The sequence below is a fragment of the Notamacropus eugenii genome, chromosome 5 (genome assembly GCF_028372415.1).
Source record: "Notamacropus eugenii isolate mMacEug1 chromosome 5, mMacEug1.pri_v2, whole genome shotgun sequence".
Classification (NCBI taxonomy): Eukaryota; Metazoa; Chordata; class Mammalia; order Diprotodontia; family Macropodidae; genus Notamacropus; species Notamacropus eugenii.
The window spans coordinates 206078072-206100363 of NC_092876.1; the positions used below are offsets into that span (position 1 = coordinate 206078072).

General features: G+C 41.2%; 1 protein-coding gene across 3 annotated transcripts in view; it reads right to left on the reverse strand.

Annotated features, from left to right (window-relative positions):
* Nucleotides 1-22292, reverse strand: part of CCDC169 (coiled-coil domain containing 169) — a 77697-nt gene that overhangs the window by 44507 nt on the left and 10898 nt on the right. The gene's annotated exons all lie outside the window — the stretch shown is intronic.

The following is a 22292-nucleotide window of genomic DNA, read 5'->3' on the forward strand; positions in this document are numbered from 1 at the left end:
ACCTGGACTGGATTGTTGTAAGCCATTATGAGCTCCAGGAACCAGAGCAGAACAGTATAAAGGGACAGACCTGACCCTAATGGGTAAATGGACAGGGAGACTTATTTCAACTGTGCACTCTCTGGAGCACTCTGGCAATGGCAATAGACAGGGACAACTAAGGACCTAAGGACTGGTGTCAGGGGGTTGTGTAAGAGATCTGAGACCAGCATCATTACCAGTACCTGACTGGTTCTTGTCAGGGCCATAGAGAAAATGAAACCAACTCCCAACTGTGGCTTATTCAAGAAGATGGGGAGACTTACTGAAGCCCAAAACTGTAGTAGAAGTCAAGAACTAAGGCAAAAGTTGGAGCCTGGTACTAGCCATCCCATTCAGATAGGAATTGGCAGAAGACCCAGAATACGGAGAGACAGAACTCCAAAAAAAAAAGTCTTGTCAAATCCATCCAATAAGGCAAGAGTGGGCTGGTCTGAGCACACAGTCCCAAATCCAAGAAATGAGGCTGGAAATATGAGTAAACAGAAGAAAATACCAAAAACAATGAAGAAATTGCATGGGCTAAGAGAAGCCAAAAGGGCAAATCCAGAAGACAGTAATCCCATAACAACTATAGTCAGAGTCTCAGAGAGGAAAAAATGGCTTGGCTGTAAAGTCTATTCTTAAAAAAATGAAATTGTCAATGAAATTAAAGTTCAAGAGGAAAAAATTGAAAGAAAAACAATAAAAAGTGAAATTTTTACTTAAGTAGTAGACTCTACAAAAAATAAAATGGAGTAAACATAATTCAACAACTTAATGAGGCAAGAAATATGAAAGTCAAAATATTGTCAAAAGACTTAAAAAAATGTAAAGTATTGAGGATGGAAAATAACTAACCTAGAAAACAGTTCAAGGAAAAATAATTTAAAAATCAAGATTATCTCTTAAGATGGCAGTATGAAAGGTTATACAGAAATCCAGCTCTTCCACATATTCTCTAACAAAAATCTATGAAGGCCACCTGATCAAATAATGATTGAAAAATTCAAAGAAAAATAATGCTAAGATCTCTCTCATTGAGACTATGATTGGAGACACACACACACACACACACACACACACACACACGTGTCAGTAGCTTGTAGTGCTGTTCTGCCTGGGAAGCCTATGGGAGCATAGGCAAACAATTCATAAGTCTGCTAGTCTTCTGAGCAGATATACTCCAGAGACACCTGACACCTGTCCAGAGTGCTCAGACAAGCAAGTTTCAGGTGGGTTAGAAACTCCAAATACTTTGATACTCTGACCACTGGCACAGAGTCACAAATTGGCAGTGTTCTGACTGGGACACCCTAGCAGGGCGAGAAATCTGCAGTACTCTGAACTGAGATACTATAGAGGTCTCTGAAGACTGATGCACTTAGAATCCACAGGATGCAGGGGGACCTGAAACCTGTCAGGGTTCTGAATGCAAACACACCACTGGATATAGAAATCAATGACAGGAGCCAAAGAAATTGAGCTCAGGATCAAACAATGCTGATATTTCCCAACTCACATACAAGAGTACAAAAGGGGCCAAACACTGGCCCTACGTCCACAAATAAAAAACTGAGGCTAAAGATGGGAGTAAACACAAGAATACACTGAATGCTATGATGAAATATTATGAGTCATATGATGTTCAAGAAGTTTGAAAACCAAAAGAGTGGAACTCCACATTAATTACAAGAAGAACAGAAATTGCTTGGACCTCAAAGCTACAAGGCTACCTGGAAATACATACACAAGAGATTCTTAAAAATCAGATTATAAGTGAAATAAGAGCTCTGAATGAAGGAATTAGAAAGAGAATAGCTTGGAACAGAAGCAGGAAATTACCCAAACAACAGATTTCCTAAAAATAGAAGCAGCGACCTCAACTCAATAACCCCATGAGAGGGGAAAAAAAGTTAGAAAAGCAAAAGATTGAAAAAAGAGAAACAAATATAAGTTATCTTACTTAAAAAAACAACAAAAAAATCTGGAAAAATGACAAGCAACGTAATAATCATCTGACTGTTAAAATCATGACAAAATGAAACAAAAAACTTGGCTACCATACTATTTCAAGAAATCATAAAATGAAAACTGCTCAGAGCTATAAAGATTAGAAGGCAAACTAAAATAAAACTGATGAGTCACCTCCTAAAAGTAACCCCAAAATGAAAATATCCAAGAATATTATTGCCAAAATACACAGCTTCTAGCTCAAAGAAAAATACCGCAAGCATTCAGAAAAGAGAAGAGTTTTACTCCCAAGCAGCCATAGTCACGATTACACAAGACTTGCCACTAATAATTATAAAGAGAAGACAATCTTGGAATATGGCATTACAAAAGGCAAAAATGAAAGCTCACAATAAAAAATAACCAAATTTGCAAGACTGAGTGTAATCCTACATGAGGAAAATGGAAACTTAATGACTAGAAGTCTTTCAATTATTCTTGATGAAAAGAAAAGTGCTAAGTAGAAACTGTGAAATGAAAACACCAGAATTTAGAAATACCTACAAAGGTAAATACATTTGAGCAACTGGAAGAGGCTAAATGATGGAGAACTTACATTCTAATGTGGGGAAAAGAGACAAATATCCTTTCAGAAGTCTTTAAGGGTAACAATAGGAGTTAAATAAGACAAAAGGCATAGGAACTGCTTTTGTTCTACTTCAATGGTTTTAAGAGGAAGGAAAAGAGAGAAAAAAATGGAATGTATTTAGGGAAGAAATGAGGAAGAAAGGGGTGGAACTACTTTCTTTTTATTGGGGTGTAGGAGAATGCTGGGGATGGAAGCTCAATTCTATGTGGACAGTCTCGGGCGGGTAAAGGTGGGAACTTCTAAATCTTAGAGTTCTCACGAGGCCCCCCCAGGAAATGACTGGGAATCAAGGTGAACCGAGCTATCTCGTGTATTTCCGCCTCTTCCCGTGAGAAACGTGATGGGAGAGAGCTCTCCCCGCCCTCGAGATTGTCCCAGATCTGGGCACACCTAGTTACCTAACAGGCATGGTATTCAGATGCAAACTATGCGGCTGGAGAGCTTAAGTAGGATCAGGAAAGCCTGAAAGCGCTCTTGGGCGGAGGGGCCACGTGTGAGGACAACAAGGCTCCGCTTTTCCTCTCTCCTCTCTCCCCTCCCCCTCTCTCCCCACTTATACTTCTACTTCCAATCTCTTATTGTAAGATCTTTGCCTCCTTGGGAGATTCTTTGCTCCCTCCTAAGGAAGAATTACCCTGCACTTGTAACTAGACCCTGAAATAAAGCTCAACCCTTGTTCGACTCTGGAACGTCCTTTCTCTCATACGAGCATCCGCTTTGGCCAACCGAAGACCTCTGATAGAGGTAAGGGAAGACTCGGGTAGCCCTCAGGCCTCTAGGCCTGGCAGGAGAAGACTACACAAACATGAAGAAAGGTATGAGGGCAGCAGGCATTACATGAACTTTACACTTATCTGAACCATAGAAATGAGGCTTGTATACACATGGACACACCAAAAAGTCTGGTCTAGAGATATTTTAAACTCAACAGAGAAACAGGCAAGAAATAGTACAAGGCAGAATGCAACAGAAGACGGTATAAGTAGGAAGAAAATAGCCACAACCACAACAAATTTCAACTTTCAAGGGTAAATCGCAAATGAAGGAATAAAAGGAAAGCAGAAAAGGAAAAGAATAAGGAACTGAGGTCCACACGAGGGGAAGAAAGGAGTCACAGTGAAATGAAAGCAGACCATTTTAATTTTGGACTTTAGTGTTGATCTCATTTCTTCTCTTTTACCAGCTCCTTCTTCCTATGATACAATACGATAAACAATGATTAAGTACATACTGCGTGCTTAGCAGTATTCTAAACACTGGGAATATAGCTTTTTTCTAAAGAGGATAGCTGGGGGTGGGGAAGGGAGAAAGAGAGGAACAGTTGGATCGGTATACCTCTAAATTTGTGAACTAATTTATTCAGTGTCATTTTTATAGGCCTAACCATGAATGACTTTTTTTTTTTTTGTAGGAAGGCCTCCATATAGCAAAGAAAAATGGTCCAAATCATACAGGCTATTCCTCATTCAAGAGAAAAAACTCCACAAAACTAAATCATGACAGACCATAGAAGCAAAAGTAATTAGTTTTCACTCAAAAATAATTTATCATGAAAAGTTGAGCTTTCAATGGTAAAAGAGATTTTCAGCAAAAAGGTGCAATTACTTCAAATCTTCTGTTCTTAAACCTTCCCAGAATTACTACCCTCACCCTTTTAACTGAAGACAACTTGCCAAAAAGCTCTAAGGTTAAAGAGATCCCCTCTTTCTCCCCTCCTCCTCACCTTAAATTTCCAGAGACACTTGCTCTCATCATCTCCTCCCTCTTTAGAGAAGTTTGCCTCCATTAACTTAACAATCGCTCTCATCTTCAACTTTTTCCTACCCACAGGTTTTTTTTTCTAATGTTTACAAACACATACATAAGTATGTGTGTGTGTATACACACATATATACAGGTATAATCTATACACCCATACACACATATAGGCATGGTCTAAATAACATCCCTTAGGAATATAAAGTGGAAGAATAGATTTAAGGGATTAAATCTAGAGCAGGGATAGGGAACCTGTGGCCTCAGGGTCACATGTGGTCCTCCAGGTCCTCGAGTGCAGCCCTTTGACTGAATCCAAACTTCAACGAACAAATTCCCTTAATAAAAGGATTTGTTAAACTCAGTCAAAAGACCACACTCAAGGACCTACAAGGCCACATGTGGCCTCAAGGCCACAGGTTCCCCACCCCCCATCTAGAGGTTCACAATGTTGTGCAGGAGGCAACAACAGAAAACATCCCAAAGAAAAAAAAGAGTAAGAAAGTAAAATGTTGGTCTGATGAGGCTTCACAGATAGTTGAGGAAAGAAGGAAAAGCAACAGGGAAAGGAGAAAGGGAAGATGTACCCAACTGAATGCAGACTGACGAGAAGAGCAAGGAGAAACTATGGAATAGGAAAGATAAAAGATATCTTCAAGAAAATTAAAGAAATCCAAGGACTGTTTCATGCAAACATGGGAGGGACTTAACAGAAGCAAAAGAGATGAAGAAGAGAAGGCAAGAATACCCAAAACAACTGCATAAGAATGGTCTTAACATCACCAATAGTCTTGGTGGTGTGGTTACAGAGTTAGAGCCAGACATCCTGGAGAATGAAGTCAAGTGCATCTTAAGAGGTACTGCTAACAATAAGGCTAATGGGGGTGAATGAATTTCAGCTGAGCTATTTAAAAATCTAAAAGTTAATACTGTTAAAGTGCTCCATTCAACAGGCCAGCAAACTTGGAAAATTCAATAGTAGCCACTGGATAGGAAAAGATCAGTTTATGTCCTGATCCTAGAGAAGGGCAATGCCAAAGAATGTTCCAATTATTGAACAACTGAGCTCATTTCACATGCCAGCAAGGTTCTGCCTAAGACTCTGCGAGCTAGACTTCAGCAGTATGTGAGCAAAGAATTACCAGAAGCGCAGGCTGGTTTTCAAAGAGGCAGAGGAACTAGAGACCAAATTGACAACATTCACTGGATTACGGAGAAAGCAAAGGAGTTCCAGAAAAATATCTACTTTTCCTTCATTGTCTACACTAAAGCCTCTGACTGTGTGGATTATAACAAAATGTGAAAAGTCCTCAGAGAAATGGGAAAAGCAGATTATCTCACTTGTCTCTAGAGGAACCTGAATATGGGCCAAGAAGCAATAGCTAGAACTGAACATGGAACAACTGAATAGTTTGAGATAGGAAAAGGAGTATAACAAGGCTGTGTATTGTCACCTTATTTATTTAACTTATATGCAGAGTACATCATGTGAAATGCCAGGCTGGACAAATCAAAAGTAAGAATTAAGGTTGCTGGGAGAAAAATTAACAATATCCAATAGGTAGATGATACCACTCTGATGGCAGAGAGTGAAGAAGAATTAAGAAACTTCTTGATGAAGGTGAAAGAGGAGAGTGTAAAATCTAGCTTGAAAGCTGACATTAAAAAAAAACCTAAGGCGGCGGAGCCAAGATGGCGAAGTAGAAAGACGCACATACACATAGCTCCGAACCCACAAACCACAGAACGGCTAGAGGGGACCAAGCCAGGGTGAGTTCTGCACCCAGAGACCACGGAATATTGGAGCGAGGGAGATTTCTGCTCCGGAGAGACCTGCAAACCTCTCGCGGGGTGGTCCTTCGCGCCGTGGACTAGGCGCCGGGACGGGGAGCAGAGTGCAGCCCTGCTGCGGCCACGACACCGAGAGGAAAAGATCCAAGAGGGCTACGGGGACGGGATATCCAGCGGCCACGTGGGTCCCCCCACCCACAGAGGGACCTGCAAACCTCTTGCAAAAGGTCCGTCGCACGGCAGACACGGAGCCCAGCTTGGACCTGCGGCGGCAGCGGCGGCCGGGGCTCCGAGAGGCACAGATCTGAGAAGGCTCCAGAGACGGGATCTTCAGCGGCGGCACAAGCCCCCCCACCAACAGGTGACTGACGGGGGTAGGTGAGAGAGTCTCTTTGGCGGGTTGAGAGGGGAGTGGGGTGCCCCCATGGCTCGGGCCCCCCCAGGAGATAGAAGCTGAGAGGCGGCTGCAGACAGGGGCTCCCCAAACGGGCGGGAGCCTGGATCCATTGTGGAAGGTCTGTGCATAAACCCCCTGAGGGAACTGAGCCAGAGAGGCGGCCCTGCCCCTGACCTCAGCACCTGAACTTAATTTAACACTGAATAGCAGCCCTGCCCCCACCAAAAACCCTAAGGTGGGAAGCAGAATTTGAATCTCAGTCCCCAAACGCTGGCTGGGAGGACCAGGAGGCGAGGTGGGTGGGAGGAGAACATTCAGAGGTCAGGCCACTGGTTGGAGAGTATGCCAAGAAAAGGGAAAAGAAATAAAACCATTGAAGGGTATTTTCTCGGAGAAAAGACACTTCCTCCCTTCCTTTCTGATGGGGAGGAACAATGCTTGCCATCAGGCAAAGACACAGAAATCGAGGATTCTGTGTCCCAGCCCACCCAATGGACTCGGGCCATAGAAAAGCTCAAGAGGAATTTTGAAAATCAAGTTAGAGAGGTGGAGGAAAGACTAGGAAGGGAAATGAGAGGGATGAGGGAGAAGCATGAAAAGCAGATCAGCTCCCTGCTAAAGGAGAACCAAAAAAATCTTAAAGAAATTGGCACCTTGAGAACTAGCCTAACTCAGCTGGCAAGGGAGGTGCAAGGGGCCAATGAGGAGAAGAATGCTTTCAAAAGCAGAATTAACCAAATGGAAAAGGAGATTCAAAAGCTCACTGAAGAAAATAGATCTTTCAAAACTGGAATGGTACGGATGGACGCTAAGGACTTTATGAGAAAGACAGATATCTCAGAACATACCGCGCAGATTCGAAAAATGGAAGATAATGTGAAATATCTTATTGGAAAAACAACTGACCTGGAAAATAGAATCAGGAGAGACAATGTAAAAATTCTGGGACTACCTGAAAACCATGATCAAAAGAAGAGCCTAGACATCATCTTCCATGAAATTATCAAGGAAAACTGCCCTGAGATTCTAGAACCAGAAGGCAAAATAAATATTCAAGGAATCCGCAGAACACCACATGAAAGAGATCCAAAAAGAGAAACTCCCAGGAGCATTGTGGCCAAATTCCAGAATTCCCAGGTGAAAGAGAAAATATTGCAAGCAGCTAGAAAGAAACAATTCAAGTATTGTGGAAATACAATCAGGATAGCACAAGATCTGGCACCCTCTACATTGAGGGATAGAAGGGAATGGAATAGGATATTCCAGAAGTCAAAGGAACTAGGACTGAAGCCAAGAATCACCTACCCAACAAAACTGAGTATAATACTTCAGGAGAAAAAATGGTCTTTCAATGAAATAGAGGACTTTCAAATTTTCCTGATGAAAAGACCAGAGCTGGAAAGAAAATTTGACTTTCTAACACAAGAATGAAGAAGAACCATGAAAAGGTGAACAGCAAAGAGAAGTCATAAGGGACTTACTAAAGTTGAACTGTTTACATTCCTACATGGAAAGACAATATTTATAACTCTTGAAACATTTCAGTACCTGGGTACTGGGTGGGAGTACACACACACACACATGCACACACGCACACATACATAGAGACAGAGTGCACAGAGTGAATTGAAGAGGATGGGATCATATCTTAAAAAAAAAAAAATGAAATCAAGCAGTGAGAGAGAAATATTGGGAGGAGAAAGGGAGAAGTTATATGGGGCAAATTATCTCTCATAAAAGAGGCAAGCAAAAGACTTATCAGTGGGTGGGATAAAGAGGGGAGGCAAGAGAAAAACATGAGGTCTACTCTCATCACATTCCACTAAAGGAAAGAATATAATGCACACTCATTTTGATAGGAAAACCTATCTCATAATACAGGAGAGTGGGGGACAGGGGCACAAGCAGGGTGGAGGGGAGGATGGAGGGGAGGGCATGGGGAGGAGAATGTAATACGAAGTCGACACTCATGGGGAGGGAAAGGACCATAAGAAAATAGAAGTAAAGGGGGACAGGATAGGATGGAGGGAAATATAGTTAGTCCTATACAACACAACTAGTATGGAAATCATTTGCAAAACTAAACAGATATGGCCTATATTGAATTGCCTGTCTTCCAAGGGGAAGGGGTGGAGAGGGAGGGAGCTAAAGAAGTTGGAACTCAAAATGTTAGGACCAAATGTAATGTTCTTACCACTGGGTAACAAGAAATACAGGTTAAGGGGTCAAGAAAGCTATCTGGCCCTACAGGACAAAAGAGAAGACGGAGACAAGGGCAGGGAGGGAGGATAGAGGAGAGAGCAGATAGGTCACAGGGGCAATTAGAAAGTTCGGGTTTGGGGGGGGGAGGGGATAAAAGGGGAGAAAATTTGTAACCCAAAATTGTGTGAAAATAAATGTTAAAAGTTAAATAAAAAAAAAAACCTAATATATTGGCAACTGGTCCCATCACAGAAGAAATGGAAGTGGAGTACAATTTTATATTCTTGGGCTCAAAGATCTCTGCAGATGGTGACTGCAGCCATGAAATTAGATGTTTGCTCTTTGGAAGGAAAGCTATGGCAGATCTGAGCAGCATACTAAAAAGCAGATATCACTTTGTCAAGAAAGGTCCATATAGCCAAAGTTATGGTTTTTCCAGTGGCAATATATGGCTCTTAGAGTTGGACTATAAGGAATGCTGAGCACCACAGAATCAATATTTTTGAATTATGGTGCTTCAGAAGACTTTTGTGAGTCCTTTGGATCACAAAGAGGTCATATATCAGTCAATACTTAATTAACTCAGAATCTTCACTGGAAAGGCAAATATTGAAGCTGAAGCTTAAATATTTTGGCCACAAAGAAGACAGAACTCCTTGGAAAAGACCCTGATGGTAGGAAAAGATTGAGGGCAAAAAAAAAAAAAAAAGAGGACAGCAGAGGATGGGAGGGATAGATAGTGTTATGCAAACAATAAACATGAACTTGGACAGACTTCAAGAAATAGTGGAGGATAGGAGGACCTGTTGTGCTATGGTCCATGGGTGCCAGGCCTAGAGGCCTGAGGGCTACCCGAGTCTTCTTACCTTACCTCTCGCAGGTCTTCGGCTGGCCAAACCAGATAGTCGTATGAGAGAAGAGACCTCCCAGAGTCGAACAAGGGTTAAGCTTTTATTCAGGGTCCTGGTTACAAGTGCAGGGGGAACTCTTCCTTAGGAGGGAGCGAGGAATCTCCCAAGGAGGCAAAGATCTTATATTAAGAGATTGGAAGTAGAAGTGTAAGTGGGGAGAGAGGGAGAGGGAAGAGCGAAGAGAGGGAAAGGGAGGAGAGGCCTTCTGTCTGTCAGGGCCCCTCCCGAGCTAAGAGCGCTTTTAGGCTTTCCTGATCCTAATTAAGCTCTCCAGCCGCATAGTTTGCACCTGAACACCGTGCCTGTTAGATAACAATAGGTGTGCCCAGATCTGGGACAGTCTCGAGGGGGATGCTCCTCCCATCACGTTTCTCACGGGAAGAGGCGGAAATACACGAGATTGCTCGGTCTCACTCCTCGATTCCCTGGTGTTTTTGGGGGGCCTCATGACAACTCTAAGGTTTAGAAGTTCCCACCTTTACCTGCCCGAGACTGTCCACATGGAATTGAGCTTCCATCCCCAGCACATGGGGTCATGAAGAGTTGGACAGGACTGAACAACTGAACAACAAGCAATAATACAAGCACACCTATCTCCCAATATTTAAAAAAAAAAGTTTACTAGATCTGATAATACTTTCTAGCAATAGTGGTGCCAAAAAAAGAGTCCATTACAACTTCTTTTCTAACTGTAATAATAATTTGCTTTCCCCCAATTCCATGTTAAATCAATTTAAAACATTTTTTTTAAGTCCTGAGTTCCAAATTCTTTGCCTCCCTCTCTGAGATGGTAAGCAATCTGATATAGTTTATGCACGTGCAATAATGTAAAACATTTTCTTATCAGTTATTCTGTATAAGAAGACTCAAAGAAAAGAAAGGAAGAAAAAGAAAAAAAGAAGGAAGGAAGATGAAAATAGTATGCTTCAGTCTATATTCAGACAGTATCAATTCTTTCTCTGGAAACAGACGGTATGTTTCACCATGAGTCCTTTAGGGTTGTCTTAGATCATTACATTGCTGAGCACAGCTAAGCCATTCATAGCTGATCATCACACAATGTTGCTGTTATTGGGCACAGTGTTCTCCTGGTTCTTCTCACTTCATTTCGCATCATTTCATTATGTTTTTCCATGTTTTTTCTGAAATCCTCCTTATCATCATTTCTTATGGCATAACAACATTCCATCACTATTATTTACCACAATTTGTTCAGTCATTCCCCAATTGATGGACATCCGCCCCTCAATTTCCAATTCTTAGCCACTACAAAAAAGCTGCTATAAATATTTGTACAAGACTTTTTTTCAGTCTCTTTGGGATACGGGCCTAGCAGTGGTATTGCTGGATCAAAGAGTATGCACAGCTTTACAGTCCTCTGGACAGAGTTTCAAATTGCTCTCCAGAATGGTTGGATCAGTTCATGACTCCATCAACCATTAATGTCCCAGTTTTCCTACATCCCCTGAAAAATTTATCGTTTTCCTCTTTTGTTGTATTAGCCATTCTGACAGGTGTGAGGTGGTACCTCAGAGTTGTTTTAATTTGTATTTTCTTAATCAAACTGATTTAGCACATTTTTCTATATGACTACAGATAGCTTTGATTTCTTTGCCTAAAAACTGCCTGTTCATATCCTTTGAGCATTTATCAATTGGGGAACGACTAGTATTCTTAAAAATTTGACTCAGTTCTCTATATATTTGAGAAAGGAGGTCTTTATCAGAGATACTTGCTGCTAATTCTCCCCTCCCTCCACAGTTTTCTGCTTTCCTTTTAATTTTGGTCGCTTTAGTTTGTTTGTGCAAAAACTTTTTAATTTTATATCATCAAAATTATCTGTTTTACATTTTGTAATGCTCACTGGACAAGGTAAGTGAAAAAATGGAGGTGATATAAAAACAAAGGGCATTAAAATAAAAGCTTAGAAATTATGAAGAAAAATCAATAAAAATAAGGATATTAGTATTAAAATCTTGTATTTTCTACAACTTTCAATATATTATGTGACTATAAGTATTTGTCTTGCTGTAGAGTATCATTTGTGATTTGTGGGGCAGCTGGTGGCACAGTGGAGTGGGCAAGGAAAGGAGTCAGGAAGACCTGAGTTCAAATCTGGCCTCTGATCCTTATGAGCTGTATCACAGTAGGCGAGTCACTTAACCTTCTTTGCCTCAGTTTCCTCATCTATAAAATGAGCTGGAGAAGGAAACCACTCCAGTATCTTTGCCAAGAAGTTGTAATCCCAGAAGGGGTCACAAAGAATCAGACATGACTGAAAAAAACCTGAACCACCACAATCATTGTGAAAGCCAGCCTTTCTCATGCTTTTCTCAAGGATACTGTTTTGGTGTCTGTGAGGATTATCCTCATAAAAATGTATAGATGTGAAAGTTGTCATATGGGTAGGCAGTTAGGGACATTCTTCTATCAGACAGATTTTAGAGAGTCGTAATAAGATCTGAAATTTCTCCATGCTTCTGCTATCTTCCTTTATTTCAAATCCTCTCAGTGTCCACAAAATTATTTCATTTCCAACACAGACCTCCTTTGCATATACTTAGATTTGTCAGCTTGCTTTTCTATCATTGTTTTCTTCAGTGCCAATTCCATTTCCTCATATTGTTTTTCCAGGTCCTTGATATTAATTGAATTCAAATGTGGTCATCTTGCTGAACCTTCATCAGGTAAAGGGTTTGCTACAGACCATAGGAAGATGATTATATGTTAGGACCTAGGAAATTCAGATCTCCACAAACACCAGAGAAAGCTCTAATAATGCACAGAAGGAACAAAGATAAAGAAGACCAAAAAGAAACAATAAGTGCCTCCATTCAGTTCAGTTTTGCCTAAACACACACACACACACACACACACACACACACACACACACACACACGGCAGGGGGATGGGAAGGGGAGAGGAGAAGAGGAGGAGGAGAAAAGGAGAGAGAGAGATCATATTCTGTAGAAACTCTAAATGGAGATAAGCCAGGGTATGTGGAAAGCAAGATCTTGTGAATTGATAGCAGGAGACAGCGCTAGACCAGTACCCAGGTGGCACAGCCTGAGACACAGCAAGGGACAGAGCCAGCTGCAGGTTCAGAACTGTGCAGCAAGGAGTCAGAGAAGGAACCAAGGCCAGAGCCTAAACTGAGCTGGCAGAAGACTGTGCCAAAACCCAGGAATTCCTACAAAGGGCACAGTCTAGCCTTAGTCACCATATCCAGGACCAAACAGGCCCTGCCCACACTACCCCAAGTGTATGGGATGAAGCATAGTCTGATCTAAGAACAAATCTCCACTCCAGAAATAGTAGGAGATATAAATAAACAGAAGAACATGTCAACAAAATAAAGAAATAGTATAAATTGATAGAAATCCAATGGGTAAAACCCAGGAGAAGAGCCTCAGAGAAAAAATATCATGGCTTAAAGGACTATATGTGTAGCTGAAAGAAATGCTACAAGATACACAAAATTTAGTGACAACTAAAGAGGAAAGAATGGCAAAGAAAATTAATATAACTTGGAATAGATGGGAGTAAACTTTATCCAACAATTCCTTGAGAATTATAACGAATCAGTTTGCTACAGAGCTTTTCCATTTCTCATTTAATTTTCCCACTTCCAATTACATCCTTAAATGTTATTTGTAGGACTTTGATTAGTTGGATATTTGACCAAACTTTCCTCAGATTTGTTTTCCTCTTCACGTGCCTCTTCCTATTTTATGAAATTTGTGAGGGTATTGTTTTTTTTAACCATCCTGAATTTATGTTCTAAATGGCAAGGGGATTTATGTCAAAGTGGCAACTAAAGTTAAACGAAATCAAACAAAAAATCCAGACCTTTTTAAAATCACTATTCTGTGAACAGTACTACTCACTTTCAGACAATAAGAAAAAATATGAGACTGTCATTACTGTTCCGAGGTGCATAGTATTTTCACTTATAGACAAACAATAAACTTCCAGATGGTCAAATTCAAGAATACAATATTATTATAACAAGAATAACTAAAATGAAGTTGAGCACTTCTTTAAAATATTTTTTGGAGGGGAAAAAAGCAAAAAATACCAATTTTCTACTGCAGAAACTATTAGTTCTAAACATAGCAATAAAAGTATGGAGTAATGTCCATTATAAGCGATCTATAATGAAGAATTAAAATTCACCTTACATAAACACGAAGTGCCCCCTTGTGGTAAATAATGTTTTTTTTTTAATTTTGTACTTGAAAACTAATGGAAAATGAAAATGAACCTAGATATTCACTAGGATAATGGTTTTACAAACTGTATTGACTTTTGAAGGTACAACAAATGCCTTCCAGCTGATTCACCAATCTAAAGATTGGTGGCTTCTGAGACAACAATGCCCCATGAGGCAAGCTTGGGCTGTTGCTATGTTTGCCACCTGTCAACTGACAGGTTGGGTATTAGGCTATGTCTGTTGTCTCTGGATATGCCTCATACTTGGGAATCTAGGGTATGTGCAAGAGTGACCCTCTTTGGCAAACCAGTGGTATCTAAGAGACAACAAGTTTCTAGCCCTCATTATCATGTTTCAAGGAATTACAGCTACCATTTTGAAAATGGAATTTTTCTGAATTCCGAATAGATCATGAAAAGCTTTTCTCATAGAACAGAACACAAGAGAAAACATTGTAATGAACTGTGTTGTTACAAAACATAAATGAACAAGTAGTTTCTACTTTATTAATCCTATAAACTAAGATTTGGCAACATTTCAAAAATCTCAGAGTAGTAGTCCCCAGTATGGCTCATCAGGCAAGGCTGAAGATGGAGAAATAGAAATGATAGTAAGTAATATTAAACCAACATTTTTTCTGAGCCCTGGTTAGAGAACTTTAACAGCAACCAGGACTAGGTTCTGACTTAGGGCTCAGTCTGGAGCTTCTTGCTGTAATGGAGAGTGTGTTAGATTTGGAATTAACAGACTTGGTTTTACAATCCTGGCCATTAGATAGGTTCTGGTTCAGGGGTGGGGAACCTGCAGCCTTGAGGGCTTTTAACTGAATCCAAACTGCACAAATCATTTTATTAAGGGGATTTGTTCTGCAAAGTCTGCAGATAATCTGGTTCTTCTCTTTAATGCATATGCGTAGAAAGGGTTGGAAAAGTCTACTTGGCTGGATAAGGGAGATGAAATCTGGGATTTTTTCCCAAAAAAACCACTAAAGCTATGTATTTCTATGAGTTTTATGTCATCTGTATATCTGATAAATGTATCAACTAACTCCTTAATCCAAGTAATAGAAAAAAGTGTTAAGTAGCATAAGGCCAAGCAGAGATCCTTGAGGTGCTCAAGTGAAAACCTCTCAGTGGTTCTTCATGGAACCATTAATGACAAAATACAGACACTGATCCAATTCTGAATCCACCTAAGCTACACTAGCCTACATGTCTTCATCCTGTCTACAAAAATGGAGTGTAATGTGTATCACACTCAATTCTAGAATCCCATAGAGATTGATCTCAGTGTGTAGGGGAATTTGGCAGCCTCTTCTCAGCATAGGAAGAAAACATATATCATATATCAAAGACTTTAATTCCAACAGAATAGAAAAATAAGTAACAGCAAAACGCATGCATCAGTATCATTCTTAGTTCCCACATATAAATGTATTTGCTCTCCTACAGATTTACCCACTTCTCGGGGAAAGCTACAAATACACGGTAGAGATTCCAAAATGGAGAAGTTTGGGCTTCAGCATCACCTGCTTTGCACTAAAGAAACATGTCTAGTCAGGCTCTGTTTTCTGGCAACTAAGATATACCTCAGAAGGGATGCTGGTTCCACCTTCTACCTTTCCAAAACATAGACCAATCTACTCTTCTTCTGAAGGTTATCAACTGAAGGTCATCCCCTGAAGGTCTCCAGTTGACAATTTATCTGTGTCTGAAAAATAGTTGCTTCTTTTCTGCCATGCTACTGCTTCTGAGACTGTCACTGCTCTTAGAGTGATATTTCTCAGGCCAGCATGCCTCAGAGCCCTAGTATTAGCCTCAAAACTTTAATCTGGATGGTGGACAAAAGGGTTGCTCAAACAGCTAGCTATAATAACTCAGAGATATCTTCAATGGAAAATGTCCAGCCCTTTAACTGAGTTAAGGCAGCTGAATTCCATTTTTAGCTCAGGATACTGTCATGATTCTACCCCATTCCCATGGTTGGCATCTCCTGCATAGTGTTTATGGGGATGGGGATAGACATGCACCCATTTTCTTATACTCTTTAAATCCACCTGGTAACTAATTCTTGACTGTGCAAATTGTCCTGAAACTTAAATAATTCTCAAGAAATCACTAGAAATACTGCACAAAGGAGTAAACTCTACCATGGTCCTGCCAACATGGCAAAGCTTTTCTATCCCTTACAATCTTCCTCCTGAGGAAAATGTGTACTGTCCCTGAAAAGTACAGCAAATTTACAGAAATGTTTGTAGCTAACATCTTCCAGTTGTTGTTTAGATGTTTTTCAGTCATGTCCAACTCTTTGTGACCCCGCTGGGGTTTTCTTGGCAAAGATACTGGCATGGTTTGCCATTTTCTTCTCCAGGTCATTTTACAGATAAGGAAATTGAGGCAAACAGGGTTAAGTGGCTTGCCCAGGGTCACTAGTAAGTGCCTGAGACCATATTTGAACTCAGAAAGATAAGTTTTCCTGACTCCAGGGCCAGTGCCCTCTCCACTGTGCCACTTAAGTAACATCTAAACACTCATACAATGGGGTTACATGCATAAGACAACAGGTACGTAGGCCATAACTAGGTATACAACCTAATGCACAAATAAGAATTGCACCAAATATGTCTAGAAGTGCCTATGGCTTAGTGGATACAGGACCCACCTGGGAGAGAGAAAGAACCATGTTCCTGTTCTGCCACTGCCACTGCCACTGAACATGGAACCAAGAGCAAAGCACTTAACCTTGCAGTGTCTCAGGCAGCTTTCTAAGACTCTGCCCTACAAACAAGTTTCTAATCTGCATCAGTGCAAGAAATTCCTACACTGGGTATTCCCCACATGATGAAATCCTAGGTAGGAGGGGGCAATATGGCAAATACACTGTACAAGTGCAAATCTATAGGACAAAGCATCACATAACAAAGATGTAGACATAAAGTAGACCAAATTCAGAGGCCACATGCAGTATATAACACATGCAGTATAAAAGCATCAGTCCAAGACTAAAGTGGAGGGAGTGTTGGTAGAATTTTCTGTTTGCAGATGATTGTGCACTCAATGCAGCCTCTGAAGCTGAGATCCAACAAAGTATGGATCAATGCTCTGCTGCCTGTGCTAATTTTGGCCTAACAATTAACACCAAGAAAACACAGGTTCTCCATCAGCCACCACCACACCATCCATACATGGAACCATTGGTTACAACAAATGGAGAAGTTTTGAATGCTGTGGATAAGTTCACTTACCTCTGTAGTGTACTTTCCAGGAACACAGACAATGAGGTTGACAAACAAATTGTCAGAGCTAACTCAGTGTTTGGGAGGCTCCAAAGGAAAGTTTGGGAGAGAAGAGGTATTAGACTGACTACCAAACTGACGGTCTACACAGTCACTGTGCTGACCTCATCGTTGTATGCCTATGAAACGTGGACAGTCTACCAGCATCATGCCAAGAAACTGAATCACTCCTATTTAAATTGTCTTGGTTGGCTGGTTGTTGCCCGTCTTCAAAGAGGACCAAAATGACATCACCATGATAAAGTGAAGTTTCAGTGTGTCTGACTGTGGCGGATCAGGTCAATAAGATCTCGGAATGCTCTACCATACGCTGGGCACAGATAGTCCATATGAGTATTTGAGGTAGATATCCCAAATTTGCACATCCTGCATTTACTTTGTGCTGTCTCAATTCTGCTTTGCTCAAAGAGCACAGCACCTTTTCTTATGTGGGCACACAGTGCTGAGTGGTCCTGTGCCAGTGTCTCCCATGTTGCAGTCAAATTAAAAGTTCTTGAGAGAGATTTTGAGAGTGTCCTTGTATCATTTTCTTCTGGCCACCATGTGATTGCCTCTCCCATGCAAGTTCTCCATAAAATTGTCTTTTTGGCAAGCATACATTTGCATTCAAGCAACATGGCCAGCCCACTGGAGTTGCACTCTCTGAAGTATAGTTTGAATGCTTGGCAGTTCAGCTCAAGCAAGAACTTCAGTGTCTGGTACTTATCCTGCCAGGTGATCCTCAGAATCTTCCTAAGACAGTTCAAATGGAAGACAGTTTCCTGGCAAGGTGCTGGTAGACTGTCTGCATTTACAGGCATACAACAATGAGGTCAGCACAACAGTTCTGAAGACCTTCAATTTGGTTGTCAGTCTAATACCTCTTCTCTCCCAAACTTTTCTTCAGAGCCTCCCAAACACTGAGCTAGCTCTGGCAATGTGTGCATCAATGTCATCGTCAATGTGTACATCCCTTAAAAGTCCACTACCAATGTAAGTGAACTTATCCACAGCATTCAAAACTTCTCCATTTGTTGCAAGCAGTGGTTCCACATATGGATGGTGTGGTGGTGGCTGATGGAGCACCTATGTTTTCTTGGTGTTAACTATTAGGCCAAAATTAGCACAGGCAGCAGAGAATTGACCCATACTTTGTTGCATCTCAGCTTCAGAGGCTGCATTGAGTGCACAATCATCTGCAAACAGAAAATCATGCAGCAACACTCCCTCCACATTGGTCTTGGCTTGTAGCCTTTTCAAACTGAAGAACTTACCATCAGTATGGTAATTGACCTTGATTCAATGCCGTGTTCATCTTCATTGAAAGCATTTGTCAGCACGGCTGAAAACATCATGCTAAAAAGCATGAGAGCAAGCACACAGCCCTGTTTCACTCCATTGGTGACTGGAAAGGCACGAGAGCTTTGTCTATTATCCAGAACCCAGGCAAACATGCCATCATGAAATTGATATACAATATTGATTAACTTCTCTGGGCAATCAAATTTTGACATAATTTTCCATAAGCTCTCATGACTAACAGTGTCAAAGGCCTTGGTCTGATCCACAAACAAACAAACTCCAGATCCTGGAGTTGTCAGGCAACAAACACCATATCGACTGTTCCTCAGCCCTTTCTGAAGACACACTGGCTCTCAGGTATATGACCATCTTCCAGGTGAAGGATCAGCTTATTAAGAAGGACTCTAGCAAGAATTTTGCCAGCAGTGACTAAGAGAGAGTTCCCCCTGTGATTGTCACAGGACAACCTATTCCCTTTACCCTTATAGAGATGGACAATGGAGGCATCCTTGAACTCCTGGGGGATAACCTCCTTTTGCCATATAACCTGGAAAGATTCTGAAGATCATCTGGCAGCATAAGGTATCAGAGACTGAGGTCCTTATTCGAATTAAACTGCCAAGCATTAAAACTCTGCTTCAGAGAGTGCAACTTTGATGGGTTAGCCACGTTGTTTGAATGCAAAATGTATGCTTGTCAAAAAAGACTATTTTATGGAGAACTCATGCAGGGCAAGCATTCACAAAGTGGTCAGAAGCAATATAAGGACACTCTCAAGGTCTCTCTCAAGAACTTTGGAATTGATTGTGTGACATGGGAGACACTGGCACAGGACTGCTCAGCATGGTGTGCCCATATCAGAAAGGGTACTGTGCTCTATGAGCAAAGCAGAATTGAAATAGCTCAAAGGAAATGCAGCATGCACAAATTTAGAGTATCCACCCCAAATGTTCACATGGACTACCGTGGCAGAGCATTCCAGGTATCGGTCTGATCAGCCATAGTCAGACACAGTGACACGTGACTCTGGCAAAGTTATGTCATTTTGGTCCTCTTCAAGAACAAAGGTCAAGAACCAACCATAACACAAAGCATCACATAAGTTGTTAATTGAATGCAGTAGACCAAACATAGAGGTCACCAGCAATATATATATATATAACATTATATGTTGCTGTTAGACACCCAGGCCATGAGTTATATACACTACCAATGGGCATGAGCTAGTAACAAGTTGTATCTTCAGCTATCGATCATAGAGCATTATACATTGAATCTGGTCACAAAGCCCAGCATTTAGCAGTGGCACACTGCCAATTTTCTGCTGTAAGACTCCTCTATATCCTGGCCTTCAGTTCCAATCCTAGGCCCATGAATGACTGAAAATGACAGAAATCTGATTTTCTGAACGCAGATATTTTTGACAGGTTTCTCCACTCCATTCTTTTTTATGAAGTCCTAAACACCTAAAATTTTTCACACTAAAAAATTTCAGCTTGCCACCTTTGTCTCTGGTCCCACACCCTCAGGCTAAGTCCAGTGACATCTTCTCTTCAGAAATATAGGGTACCAGCCTAGGGTACCCTGAGGGGTTGGGATGTCTCTTTTCACTATTCATTTGGTTCAAGTCTTCAATGGCTATGTACTCCTCACCGTTAAGAGTCCATGACAGCACTCCAACTCCATTTAAACTGAACATCTGAACATGAAGTAGTTTTTAAAAAGGGATATTTACTTCAAAAATACAGAGAGCAAATGCACAAAAATTTTCCCCTCCAGGGCCATACTCTACCCTGCCCTACCTCAGTCTCTAGGGGAGTATGTATGTCACTTTCTATCAGCATTGATCCTTTTTAATTCATGTCCAAATGTAGCCTGATTGCCACGAGTCCTGCTGGGCAGTGGTTCTGAAGGTCACTCCTGATTCCTCAGGATCCTGATGCTGCCCTGGTTGTAGAACCCAGACTCTGGAACCCTGGGCTGTCAGGATACCATTCTAATGACTTCACTAGATTGGGAAACTCTACTACCTTCACCCAGAATGGAAACCAACAATAACCAAAGACTTAACTCAGGTTTATCAGGACCACATGACCTCAAGAGAGAGAAGGCATGATTTCTCACCAGATGCTCTGAGTAAAGGGTTCATCAAATGAAGCCAATGAGTAAAGGAGGCAAAGCAAGGAAGCAACAGAGGAGGACAGGCCTTTCTGAATCTCAGAAGCCAAACAAAGACCCTTCTCTTCAATACATGGTTAATCAAATGGAAGCAGGTATGGAATGTCCACAAAGGCTCCACCTCCCTTACATGCCATCGTGATCCTCACAAGCATGTTCCCTAGCACCCTCTGCCTAGAGAGGCTGCACGAGTATCATTATGTTCATCAGTTGAGACCCTGCCCTTTCCCTAACAAACATCCCCTAACCCTTATCTGATACACTGAGGTGACACAAGGCATGAGTGATGATAGCTCCAGAGGGCTTGCCCACAGAACACACAAGAAGCAGTAAGAGTTTGGTATAAACATGTACCAAGCCCAGTAGCGCACCTCTCCTCAAAACACCATTGTGCATTCCTTTCTGCTTTGTCCAGATCATCAAGTCTCAATCTTAGGTAACACTGTATCCCTTCCCTATCACACTTGTACTTGTTTGAGGCTGTCCCAATTTGAGAAATAAGCGAGTTCTGTCCAAATATGGCAAATTTCCACTGTTACCTATCTCCCCTCTGGTGATCCTACTAACTTGTGTCTCAAGTTAGACCATGTAGCTTTCCATTCTGTGAGTTAAAATGTGCTAAATAATGCCCTGTTGCTTTACGTTACTGGCTAATCTAATTCTTCAGCAAAGTCCCAGTTGGAACAGACAGGGGCATTAGTCCAAGCTCTCTCTTAACTATTTCCTGACCATAAGGATTTAGGCACTGTACACAGCCTGAGTATTAGGTAAAAATGTAGAGGTCTCTGAATTCAACCCTCCTTCCATCTAGGTATAGACGTTTCCCTTAGATCAGGGAAATCTTGGCAGGTAACCTCAAAACAAGATAAGGAAGTTACCATGTAGAAAGAATCCTACATACAGGTTCAGACAGGTGTATTTTCTTGAAAAAGTAGTCCTTAAGAGTCTATCTCACCAATCTATCTCACCAATAATACAGATCCCCCTTTCCCAGGTTTACTGCCTAAAGGTGTTACCTCTTGTATTAGGTCTAGGGGTACAGATATATTTAGAACTAAGTTATTAATCTTTCTCTTTAGAAGAGAAACAGATTCTTTTTTCTTTAATGCCTTCCTCTTTTAGGAAAAAAGGAGAAACAACACTTGGAAAAGTTGGACAATGAATGGGAGCTGCACTCAGTCATGGTGCAAAGGTGAGGCAAGTTCTTCCCTTATCTCACCAACTAGTGCTCTCAGCTCTCCGCAGTTTCTTTGGTACCTCATCTGTCAGACTGCTCCATCTGGCTGCAGCAACAGCCCATGAAAGTCTCAGAAGAAATGATGATGATGAAGATAATAGTGATAGCTAGCATTTACACAGGGCCTACTATGGGCAAAGTACTGTACTAAGTGCTTTACAAATATTATCACCTCACTTGATCACTACAACAATCCTACAAAGTAAGTGCTAGTATCACCCTCATTTTACACTGAGGAAACTGAGGCAAACAGAAGTTAAAGACTTGTCCAGAGTTACACAGTAAGTATAGGAGGCTGAATTTGAATTCAGTCAGAATTTCTGACTCTCAGGCCCAACACTCTATCCACCACACTACCCAGCTGCCTAGATGGCAGAAAGAAAGCACAGAGGAGAAGGCTCCCAGAGATTAG